The 10,663-nt window shown below is 38.6% G+C and overlaps 1 pseudogene; it reads left to right on the forward strand.

Moving 5' to 3' along the window:
* The first annotated feature begins 3,204 nt into the window (after positions 1 to 3,204).
* Positions 3,205 to 3,373, forward strand: LOC143398724 (U2 spliceosomal RNA; annotated as a pseudogene).
* Positions 3,374 to 10,663: the final 7,290 nt, after the last annotated feature.

Genomic DNA, 10,663 nt, shown 5'->3' on the forward strand with positions numbered 1-10,663 from the left:
AACAGCAGCACTGGTTACAGTAAATTGACCAACATCCCAGAACTACCATGCATGTTGCAGTCTCAGAAAGCCCAGGTCCTAACCACTACCCACACCACCTCTCATTACCAACAAGGGGTCAATGTTGTAGGAACAGCCCCTTAAATGATGTATTTGTAGACATTCCCATATATAATACAAGAAAGATGGACCATGATTAATTGTAGTAGTGGTATAAGGAAGAGCTAATTTCTGAAGTGAGTAAGCCTGGATTATTTAGAACTTGGCAGACCATGACCAGCCTCCTGAATTGCACTGGAAAGCAAATCACAGCAGAGCTGAGGGACCAAATAGCCTCCTGTAATGTGCTCCCTGCGGCTTGCTCACTTAGCACTTTGCACCACCAGAGTTTGTTCTATTTGCTTAGTTTAGAAGTCAATAAAACTGTGCACAAAGCTGCTAAGCACACATAAAATACAAAAATACAACACATCAAGAGAAAATAAAGTCAATAAAACAACAATGCCATTCTTAATGAACCCTTGGGTTCCCATCATGGCCCAAGACGGTCTTAGTGACACAAATATGTCCTTGACATCTTACTAGATAGAAGTTTTATGATGATAAATAATTCACTTTAAGACTATCTTAGTCCCATGTGATAGGTTTCAATGGCTCCTCGATGTGGTTACTAAACATAGGTGAATAAAGAGAAACCTAGAAACAATGGCCAGGAAAGCTACAATCCTTGAGCATCAACTATAGCCCTTTTTTGAGAAGACACTCTTGATTTTAAAACACATCCAAAAATGAACCCCAAAATCAACCCAAATGAAGACCTGAACCTAGAAGAAAACATAGGGAAAAGCTCAACCTCGAACTTGGCAATGATTTTTTGGGTATCACAGCAAAAGCTCAGACTACAAAGCTCAAATAAATAGAACTATAAACTTAAAAGCTTCTGCACAACAAAGGAAACAATCCAAAACAACAAAGACAATCTATGAATTGGGAGAAAAATAGTAGCAAATCATACATCTGATAAGAAGTTAATATTTAAAAATACAAAGAACTCACACAATTCAACAGCCAGAAAACCAACCCAAGTTCAACAAATGGCAAAATGTCTGAAGAAACCTTTCTCCAAGGACAACATACACATGGACAAAAGGTATATGATAAGGTACTCAACATCACAAATCAGGGACATGTACATCCAAACCACAACCAAGTCATCACTTCATACCTGTTCAGATGACTATCATCAAAAAGACAAAAGATCACAAGAGTTGGTACATGTGTGGAGAAGAGGGAGCCCTGTACACTATCAGTGGGAATGTAGTTTGGTGTAACTGTTTTAGAAAACAGTGTGTGGATGGTCCTAAAGAAATTAAAAACATAACTACCATGACCCAGAAATCCTCCTTCTGAGAATATGCCCAAAGGCAGTGAAAACACCACATTATAAAGATGTATGCATCCCGAGTTCATTGCAGCATGATCTATAGCAGCCAGGACAAGGAAATAAGTGGGGTGGGGCTTAGTTTAGTGGCAAAGTGCTTGTCTAACATGAGTAAGGCCTAGGTTTTATCCCCAGCACAACAAGAGGAAAAGAAAAAAAAACAGAACATACAGAAACTACTCAAGTGTCCATTGGTGGGTAAAGTGATAAAAAAATTGTACTATATATTTATGGTGGAATATTTTTCATTTGCACACCATTGATGAACATGAAGGATTTAATGCTAAGTGAAATAAGCCAGACACTAAAGAATATTGTTACGTACTCACATGTTGACTATAAAAAGAAAAAAAGTCAAATACACAGAGAAGATAAAATGGGCTACCAGGGTCATGAAGGAAGAAGAGTAGGAAATAAGATGTAAATCAAAGAGAAAAGAGAATTTTGGAGGACAGATAATATGAATGAATATGACTTAGAGAAAAGCTATATTCAGTAATGAGACTTTAACCCCAATATCACGCACCCCAATGTAGAAGCCAGACAATTTTACTATATAGATTTAAAGTTATCTAAAATCAAGAAGGATAAACCTTAAGACTTACACTAAGCTCTTCTCTCTTCTGCCCCCAGAGCAGGAGTCCCCACAACCAGGGATAGTGTTAACTGAAGTATATGACCCTAAGCAGGGCTGTATTAACAATCTTATAAACCAGACCTCACTCTCCCACCCACCAGTCTAACCACCAACACATCAGGCACTTTTGACTATATGCAAGAAAAACACTTGATCATGCTCAAAAGTCAACCAGCCAATAACACACGAAGAGTTTCTCAGAGTTTTAAATGACTGCAAAGGTGAGGAGAGAGTGAAGCAGAGTTTTACTTCCATTGAGTCAATACAATACTGCTGCTTCTCCATGTTTAGAAAGGAAATGTCCTACTTAAGTTGGTAATGCCCTACTTGTTTTATATGTTCTTATGACTGGGGTGTGCAAGTTATTAAACTGCCTTGGGCTTAACAGAGTTGTAATGCATCTGATTATCCCTGAGGTTTAAAAGCAATACATACGGAGGACACTTACCCACTTTTTAAAAATTATTTTTCATAGCTTAGGGAATCAAAAATGCTCTTTGTTAAATGAATTAAAACTATAATCACTTCTCACCCTTTTGGCTAAGTGCCACAGTCCAGCTGCAGCAAAATAACCGGGGGGGGGGGGTGACGAGCAACTTGTGTAGATTGATAGAGCAGGAGTGGGAGCCATTTATTGTAGGACAGGAGGGGTATATACACATTCCACACAGCTTATCTTAATTAACATAAAATAGATACAGCAGTCAACCAATAAGAAATCTCCACACTTAATGGCTCACTGGCGCCACCTCACAAACCACTCCCCCTGGCAAAATGCCAGGCACCATCCTGACTTGTTTACAGACTCTAACATAATGCCACAGTCTGGCTGGGCACAAATCACGAGCCACTGAAGCAGGAACAAACTTTATTTTTGAACTCCACCAGCAACTCCTCCCAAACGCCACGCCTCTCATCCAGGAACCAGCCACCGGAAATATATCCTCCGGAAATCCCTCCTCCTGCACTTCTCCAACCAATGGGAACTCCCGGGGAATCCCTGGGAATCCCCACGAGAACTCCAAAGTAGTGGGAGAACTCAAAAGTAGCAGCCAAGGCAGATAGTAATGCCTCGCCTGTCAATCAATACTGTTGGCAAAATGCCAGGGGCCATACAGACTCGGCCATGGCTCTCAGCAGCTAAGATCAACTGTAGTATCTGTTCTTATCAGTTTAATATCTGATACATCCTCTATCTGAGGATTTTTGGAGCAGGGAGTTGGAATAGGAGCTTGCTCTGTCTACTCCACACATCAACCTGGTATTGCAGTACTTCCAGGAACAGTGCACCCCTCATCCATTTAAAAAAAAAAAAAAAAAACTACAGATAACTAAAAATAATGCCAAAGAGCCAGTGGATGCCTCCCACTGTGAGAATGATCGATTGCCTCACTGTAAGAAAAAAGCACCTCTTCTTGGTGAAAGAGATAATTCCTGTTCCTAACCTATGGAACAGGAATCTTGAGAAATAACTGTATTATAAGCTTTTCAGCAGTTAGCAAATGAGATGGACTATATATTTATATTTAATCTCCTATTAGAAAAAGCTTTAGTTTAACTATAATTTCAAAGTCAAATATGAAGCTGCTGGAGTTTATTAATGCTGAAAATGTGATCTATTTAAACCCATAATTAAATCAAAGGGGAGTTTAATGAGAAATCAATAGATATCACAAAGAAGTATCTCTGTGGTTCTTGCAGTTTCCAAGACATGAAACAGCTTCACAATTTTGTAGCGTGTGTTTGGAGGCCCGTCCCTTGTTTGTGCCTTCTTCCCCACTGGTCTTCCAGCTGTCAGATTAAATATAGCCATAGGTTGGATACGGCCACACCAGGCAATTTGTAAAAACAAGCAATGAAAATAACAATACAGATGATAATAAAACTAAATTAACTGCAATGAACATGATATTCATGCTGGCCATGAGTGGTAGTTGGCTATTATTAATGAAATCTGTTTCATTAGAAACATTACAACAAGGCAGTCCTGCCCATTTGGAGGGACACTGGAATCTAATTCTCCAGTTGTCTTCTATCTTCTTGGGGCTATGTGACTGGATTCTGACTAATAGAACATGAGTAGTAGAGAATTAAATCAGTGCTAGACTTGGCCCTTACAAGGGCCAGTTTGATCCTCCATACCCTCTTTCCACTCACTAGCCATCTGGATGGAAGATACAGTTAAAATTTCCAAGGAGGCTCTGGGGCACATACAGAACCAGGAGAGAGGAGGATGCTGGAACCCTAGGTCACCACTGGACACAGAAAAGGCCAGGTGCGCCTCCCAACTTTCAATTACACATACCTATTAATGTTCTGATTTTAAGATTACCACACCCTTACTTATCAAAACTTAGAAAGGGTGGGCTTTCCTATTGCCTTGCCCTGACCCTTGGTACAGGGGATTGAACCCACGGGCACTAAACCACTGAGCCACATCCCCAGCCCTTTTTGTTTTTTTAAATACAGGGCCTCATTAAGTTGATAAGGTTGGCTTTGAACTTACACTCCCCCTGCCTCAGCAACCCAAGTCGCTGTGTGCCACCATGCCTGGCCTTATCAAATCCCTAACAATGAAATCTAATATTCATTGGGCACTATACATTCTTCCTAGAAAATTATTTCATATAGTTGTCACAAGAATCTTCAGAGCCTTGATAGCCCCATGGCAAAGCTGAAGCAAGGAAAAAGCCAGTAAACTGAGATTATACACCAAGATAAGTCAGAGCTTGGTGGAAACTACAAGACCAGGCACCATGCCATGTAATTGAGATACAGAGAATAAGGAGAGTGCCTGACTTTGAGGGGCTTACACAGTCAAGTGGAGAAAAAATTATACTTCCAGAACTCAATGAACTACCCTGAAAGAGATAACTCCTGTTCCTAACCTATGGAACAGGAATCTTGAGAAACAACTGTATTATAAGCTTTTTAGCAGTTAAAAAATGAGATGAACTATATATTTATATGACAAAAAAACTAAAAGTACAGATGAAACTAAAGAACTTCCAGGCAACTATGGAATAGTAGCTTCATGAGAATCCTATTCTTCATTTGAGTGAGAGGATTCAACCCAGGCACCACCCTGAGGGTTTCTCCACCCTGAACCCTTTGAGGAACTGAGAAATCAAATCACCAAACATCATTTTGGTACCTTGCTTCTCTGATGGATTATTAAGTCTTCCAAGCAGCCTGGGGTTTAGTTATAACTTATGTCACCTCTTGATTAATTGCTGCCTGCCCATTTGGTAGGCTGCTGCTGATTTCCAGTAAGAAAATGCTGTACACTTTAGCCTCCAGGTGTGTTTTTCCCAATGCTTTAAACATTCTTTTCTTGGTCTGCCTTATTTGTTTGCTTCCTTTTCTGAGCTTACACACCACCCTGTATTTTCACTTAGTGTCTGGTCATTGGATCTTCCTTCCTGGTCTGTCAAACTACAGTCAATTATGAGCCACCTGTGATAAATGAGGGCTCACTCATCACGGGCTTGACACTAATATCTTTTTCAAACAGTTTTAAATATCTTTTAAAATTCATTTAATAAGTGCTTACTTTCTACTGATTGTGTGCAATAGATATATGAATACAATGATGAGCGAAACCAAATGTAATTCTGATCCATCACAGAGCATACAGTATGGCACTGGACAGATACTAATGAAATAACTAATGTCAATTAAAATTGGGATAAGTTATATGGAGCAGCAATCAATATAAGACACAGTATAAGGTAGTGGAAACGGCACAGTACAACAAAGGGTGAATGGAAGTTAATTAGGCTGATGTTGATAAGAATGTCATTTTACATGGAGGGCCCAGCTTGGGCAAGGGCTAAGTGTTATAGGAAACATTGCAAACACAGGGACTTAAAAAAATGCAAAGTGATGGGAAGCTAGGAGCTAGGTAAGATGAAAAGAGGGACAAAAGACAGATTCTGTTAAATACAGTGATGTTTAAGACCCCCATAAGTAGAAAACATTGTATTGGGGAGTTTCCTGGAGACATCTCTGACTTCTTACTTATGCCCACCCTATGGGCAGTCTTCACTACAGTAGCATGGCCATCTAATGTCAGTTAGAATCTGTCTCAAACTTTAGCTACAGTGATAAATGGCCTCATCTTGGCCCTGGAAGATATTCCAGTCCATCTCAGATCACTGCCCTGGACCTACTTACCTGCCTTATCTGCCATGGTCCAAGGCAGAGGACAAATGATCACTAGCACATCCTGCTATGCCTGTATTGATGCCATAAGCCACATGGAAAGACCCCAGAAACTTGAGAAAGTCACCAGGTTTTCTAAGACCAGTGTTTTGCAGGATTTGTTCTGTTAGCTAGGGTTGGAATCCTGGACAGCATGGTTGGAACCCTGGGGGATGAAGTTAGCCTCATCATGCCACTTGGAATCCTATTGATAAAAGCCTTAATTAAATACAGTATGAGACAAATTAAACAGATTTGGTCCAGCTTCTGCCAGCCAGATTAATTAGAGTGCCCAATGGAATGACATACTCATGGGAAAATTCTCCAGAAGCCAAGATGGTATAAAAACAAAGTGTGGATATTATTAGGAGACCATTTTCCATGAGTTCTCAGCATTTATGCATTTCTTATAAGTGGAGGTACCAAACAGCCTTTGTTCTGAACTATCTTTTCAAGGATATTCTTGGAGAAAATAGCTTGGGAAGATAAAAACAGTGCCTCTCTCTGCAACAAAGGGCATGTTTGTTTACTGTCCAGTATAATAAAGATAATGTTTATATCCAAGCCAAAGATCAGGCAGGTATGCTGAAAGCATATTATAAGAGATTCGACTTCCCTAGCTTTGGTCACGGTTCCTTTTCTAGAATGCAAGCTGCTGCATGTGCAAGCATCACTCACCTCTTGCCGATCTCTGCATTGCCCTCTGGGGACAGGAGCTCAGAGACTTAATCCAAATGTTAATGCTCTGGCTACTACTAATGCCCTGAGCAATGAAATCCTTTGCATCTGATCAGAAGTCTGTCTCTTGCCAGCAAACATAAATTCTGGTAGGCTAACTTATTAAGCTAATAAATAGGGTAAAATTGCAGACTTCTCACAGTTCCTGACACTTACAACCCTCAATGGTAGATAATATGATGTTCATTTTTAAGATGAGGAAACTAAGGTTCTGCCATATAATGTGTGGTGCCTTAAACTATTTATTTATTTATTCATTCATTCATTCATCCATTTCTTTTAATCATTCAAGCTTTAGTTAAATGTTCCACGTCCAGATGTGGTGTATGGAGAATCTCTGCCCTTGGGCTTGATCTTACTTATTTTTATCCAGATGCCCATCATTAAATGTGCTACATATATGTAATAGATGACCAGTGACTCTGGGATAAACCATCTTAACACTTGAAGTTCCCCTCACCACAGGATTGGCATGTGGTCTAAGTTGTTCCAAAAATAGTTAATTCTAAGACTCTTGTCTAATGTTGTGAAAGGGCATTCAATGAAATTTTATATATTGTAGTATGAAGTATGTGGCCTAGAACCTGGTAGCTATTTTTCTGTCAAAAAATATTCAAGAAAAGTCAACTCAAAAATGACATGGCCAAGGCAGTCACAGAAAAATGGTGCTGGAGCTTAGGTCAGGTTATAACTGATAATAACATAATGGTGTACTTTGGTTACATTAATCTAATAGCCTTTGCTATGTGTCCCACAAAAAGTTTGGGTGTTGAAACCATAATTCCCATGCAGCAGTGTTGGAAGGTGAAACCTAATGAGAGATATATAGGCCATGAGGGCTACACCACATGAAGGAAGTAATATTGCCCTCATGAAAGCGAGTTAATTCTCAGGGGTGAGTAGGTTCATCTTCCTTGGCTCTCTCTTGCTTGGTGCGATGTCACAAAGCAATAAGAAGGCCTTAACTGAAGTTGAGCAGACGCCAATACCATGCTCTTGGATTTCTTAGGCCCTAGATCCATAAACTAATATTTTCTTAACAAATCATCCAGTCCATAATATTCTGTGATAGCACCCCAAAATGGACTAAAACATCTTCATTAAAATAAACTTCAATGCTTTTTGTCCAACTTGCAACTGTAAAGTTGCTTATTATCTTATCTGCATTTAGAACCCATCTTCATTGTAACTATACTGGCTCTCACTTTTCCCACCTAAATAGAGGTGACTTGTAGAATATTTCAAGGCATCAAGAAACAGGATTTTTAAGAAGACAGCCAAGTAATGATACCAGTTTTTTTGTTTTTGTTCTTTTTGTTTTTGTTTTGTTTTGTTTTTTTTGTGTGTGTGTTTGTATGTGTGTGTGTGTGTGTGTGTGTGTGTTTACATGCTGCAGAATTAATAATCTTTCATAGTCCAGGGTTGCTGACATGATCAATCTATTCTAAGCTGATAAAAGGAGAAAATAAAATTATTGAAAGCTATCTAAAGCATCTGGCAAAGGCATGAACAGTATTCTATATATTAAAATGCTTATCAGAATAGAGAAATAGATGTAAGATTCCTGCTACCAGAATCTGTGTTAACTTGAACTGTTAAGGGCACAGCATATTTGAAGAATTTCAAGTAGTAGAATCTGTATGAGGGATATAGTAGTGGGAGATTAATCCGGCAAGGGGTCAGATCATAAAGGGCACCACAGTGTGATTTGTAAATTAATCATGTTCATCTTTATTCTGCAACTCCTATGTTTTAATTTGAAAGACAGATTATATGTGGCATGTTCACACTCTAGAAGTATGAGTATATTGTATGTGATTGGAAGAAATATACATACACATGGTGAAAGGAAACATAACCATCTTTAAATTCTAAAAGGTCCATGGATTGAAAAAAGGTTATGAAATCTGTTAGAAGCATCTGTAGGAATATTTTCCTCAAGGAATTCTGTAGAGAGTTCTGTCTGGCTTCTGGGCTGCATATGAATTAGGCAGATGGTATATGATACTAAAAGAAGGGAAATCAGGTGAGAGACTATGATATTGGGGACTGAATTAGAACAAGATATATTCCATGCTTTTATAACTATGTCAAAACGAATTCTACCATCTTATATAACTAAAAAGAACCAAATTTGAAAAAAAAATAAAGAGAGATTATGAGAACTGCCATAGAAATGATACAGATGGAACTTATGTTCTTGGGGCGATCATGAATAAGCACAATGGTTTTAAATATGTTCATATTTTTAATTGCCAAGGATATACTCATGAAGAACAGTATTAGATACATAAGTAGTTTGCTGGTAATGTCTCTGGATAAACTTCAATTAATATTAAGCCTGATATTGGTTTTACTTTACATTTTGAAAACTGTCAGTTTGTAGGTAATGCAGTTAAGTGTTTCTGTCTAGTAAAATATAATTCCCAGAAATGACCTGCAAGAACATCTCACAAAGCTGTGTGAGAGGGAATATGAGCAAACAGTCTTAATTAAAACAGTCCAACTATATTAGCATAATGGTAATATACAACATAAGAAAATTTATGCAAAAGAGCAAACACACACACACACACACACACACACACACACACACACATACACACACACACACACCAACGAAAAGATGCTCATCATTGTTAATAAGCAAAACCTTTTATTTCTCAAAGGGGAAACATACTGAAGTCTGAAAATACCAAATGTTGATAAGGAAGTTGACCAATTCTTGTACTGCTAGTGGAAGCAAAACTTGGTAAAACCACTTTGGAAAATCATGTGTGGACATCTAGTAAAGCCGAAGATATTCATACTCATGGTTTCATAATACCCAAAACCTACATAACAAAAAGGGACTTTGCAGATTTTATTAAGTTATGGATTTGAGGTGGGAAGATTATTCAGGTGGGCCCAATGTAATCACAAAGGTCCTTGTAAGAGCAAAGAGGTAGGAAGGTCAGGCCAAAGGGAGATTTGAGATGCTATACTTCTGGATTTAATAATGAAGAAGTCATCACAAGCCAAGGCATGCAGATGACCTTTAGAAGCCTTTTCTGCTCAAGTTAAAAACACTATTCTCCTTTCCAGAATCGAAAAGGAACATAGCCCTGTCCATACACTTATTTTAGCCCAATGAAACCAGACTTCTGATCTTTAGAATTGAGAAACAATCTGGTTTTTTTAAACCAGTACATGTTTGAAAATTTTTATAGCCATCATAGAAAACTGATCAATACCCTTTATCTACAAATTCCACCCTTAAGAGAGTCTAGAGGAAATCTCATGTATACAAGATAACTTTTTTCAAAAATTGTTGCAGCCAGTGGTGCACACCTGAAATCCCAGAAATTTGGGAGGCTGAGATAGGAGAATCTCAAGTTCAAAGCCAGTCTCAGCAAAAGCAAAGCACTAAGCAACTTGGTGAAACCCTGTCTCTAAATAAAATACAAAATAGGGCTGGGGATGTGGCTCATGAGTGCCCCTGAGTTCAATCCCTGGTATCCCCTCCCCACCAAAATATTGTTGCAGCACTTTTATAAAGGTATAGCACTACTTTGGTCTATCATTAGGCCAAAGAATCCACCAAGATATGACTTACAAAAGGGCATCATGAGCCAGTAAAAATAAAGTTACATGTGGTAACAGGA

The sequence above is a fragment of the Callospermophilus lateralis genome, unplaced genomic scaffold (assembly GCF_048772815.1).
Source record: "Callospermophilus lateralis isolate mCalLat2 unplaced genomic scaffold, mCalLat2.hap1 Scaffold_112, whole genome shotgun sequence".
Lineage (NCBI taxonomy): Eukaryota > Metazoa > Chordata > Mammalia > Rodentia > Sciuridae > Callospermophilus > Callospermophilus lateralis.